The sequence below is a fragment of the Octopus bimaculoides genome, chromosome 27, assembly GCF_001194135.2.
Source record: "Octopus bimaculoides isolate UCB-OBI-ISO-001 chromosome 27, ASM119413v2, whole genome shotgun sequence".
In the NCBI taxonomy this organism is placed as follows: Eukaryota; Metazoa; Mollusca; class Cephalopoda; order Octopoda; family Octopodidae; genus Octopus; species Octopus bimaculoides.
Genome location: NC_069007.1, coordinates 307,225 through 309,539, shown reverse-complemented (window position 1 = coordinate 309,539; position 2,315 = coordinate 307,225). Strand labels below are relative to the sequence as shown.

The 2,315-nt window shown below is 36.7% G+C and overlaps 1 long non-coding RNA gene across 1 annotated transcript in view; it reads left to right on the top strand.

The window, feature by feature from the left end:
* Window positions 1-832, top strand: part of LOC128250965 (uncharacterized) — a 701,915-nt gene extending 701,083 nt beyond the window's left edge. The window contains exon 3 of the long non-coding RNA XR_008266884.1: window positions 711-832. This is a non-coding gene — a long non-coding RNA (uncharacterized LOC128250965). The remainder of the gene's footprint in view (window positions 1-710) is intronic.
* The last annotated feature ends 1,483 nt before the right edge of the window (window positions 833-2,315 follow it).

The window sequence follows — 2,315 nt, the reverse complement described above, 5'->3', positions numbered from 1 at the left end:
CTCTCTCTCTCTCTCTCTCTCTCTCTCTCTCTCTCTCTCTCTCTCTCTCTCTCTCTCTCTCTCTCTCTCTCTCTCTCTCTCTCACACACACACATAAAACATATCTGGAGAAAATAACCAACCAACCAAGATTTATATTGACTATTAATGAATAGATAGATAGATATACGTCACAACAGTGACTAAGGGCACTATCCGGCACCAGTATTGCTAGAAATAAGAGTCAAATCAATTCATAGCCATGAGAAAGCATTTATTTTAATGACTGACAAGGGAAGCAAGCTCCCAACAGTATCCAGGCACAGCCAGATCACCAGTGATTTTGCATATACATGTGTATGGTTATATATATATATATATATGTGTGTGTGTGTATGCATGTCTATATATGTTTATATATTTGTAGTTGTCTTTTTTTTTCCATTTCAATGACCCGCCTGCGCACATGATCATTGTTATAAACATTTATGTCGTATTGCAGAAGTTAGTTACGTGAACATCGAAACTCGTGAAATTGCGAAGAGAAGAAATAACAACGCAAAACCGACATTAAAATCGCTGTTTATACTCTACAGCAAATCTACACGCACACACACACACACACAAACACACACACACATATACCTATACGTGTATTGTTTGCCTACTGAAGGAATCGTGACTCTATTAATATTTTACTCTTCTTTTTTTTTTCTCTCTTTTCTTCACAGGTGAGTTGGTTTCAAACATTTTTATGTGGCAACTTTTATAGCAAAGTGTATTGTCACTTATGAACAAGTAAGTCTGTTGATATCACTTTCACTCTATTTATGGTCATGTCTCTACGTCATTGCTTTCTTCTTTTGTTTTCTTCTTTTTATTATTATTATTATTATTGTTTCAATTTCTGTTGCCATATATTTTGAAACACAATATTTTTTGTTCTTCCTCTTCTTACTCTGACACGTAACATTATTGTCTCGTTTATTGTTTTTTAAATAAATGTGTCACGTGTTCAGCCATGGCTGTGTGCTTAAGAAATTTGCTTAGTAACCACGTGGATGCTTCAAAGTTGAAACAGAAACATACCAATTGACCATACACACACACACACACACACACACACATATGCTCTTATGTATGTCTATAGATGTGTGTCTGATATTTCTCTTTTTGTTGAGTCAGTGAGTTTCCCTGTTGCTACTCTGGGTCTTTTTTTTTCCTTTTGTTTTCTGCTTTTTTGCATTTTCTTCCTTCCTTCCTTCCTTTATGCTTCTCTTCTTTTTCCCTTTATCTCATTTCCCATTTCCGCTCCACCATCTCCCCCTATGACACGAATCTTGTGTGTGTGTATGCTTGCGCGTGTGTGTTTGTGAGTGTGTGTCTGTGCGTGAAATTTCCATAATTATCTTCGGTTGTAGCTTGCCTCAAGATCCTAGCAAGAGACAGATTCCACAAAAATACAATACATTCAGTTCTACAATGATATTGAGTATATATGCGTGTGTGTGTATGTGCGTGTGTGTTTATGTGTGTGTGTGTGTGTGTGTGTGTGTGTGTGTGTGTGTGTGTATGTTCTCTGCTATTTTTAATTATATAACTTCCTCTTTGGAAGGAGCTGGGTTCTAACAAAGATGCAAAGCTCCATCGTTGGAATGTAGATAACGAAAATAATCTCACATTTGAAACTTGAGAAAAGCCTTGTGTATTTTTACTGTTCCACTAACAACCAGTCATGAAACAGCCATCAGTAACAAATGTAATCTATTACTATTGATCCTAATCCACGCCATCATCTGCATAGTTTAATACATTTAACAATTTACATGATAAATCATTTTGCAGAAAGGCTACACTAAACCAACGAGTCCTTCAGAAGAGCTGATTCGCGTTCGACTGAAGTTGTCTCCCATATGTTTCATTGCGGCGAAAGCCAAGGGAAAATTAATTGCTATGTCTAATATAGGCAGGCACAAGACTTTGTAGGGACGAGTATAATGAACTATATTAATACACATTTCTTATTTCATCACAAGAATAAAATAAAACGTCAACTTCCTGTAACCAACACTCATAACGAGAAAGTAAAAGAGAGAGGAGATGCGAAGAGACGGCTTTAATTCCAGTAAAATAAACTCGGCAATCATACAAGCAGCAGTGTAGAATACTTTACATGGACTCTCAACCTGCTAACCATAGCAGTGAGAATGTCCTTCAGATCTGAAGTGACGCAGCACCTTCTTAAAAGAGTAAAAAAGAATAAAAAGCCTACACAGGTGGTCCTACAAACACTCTTGAATCTTCTATGGTTAGTCACAGCCGGAAGATCTTTAATC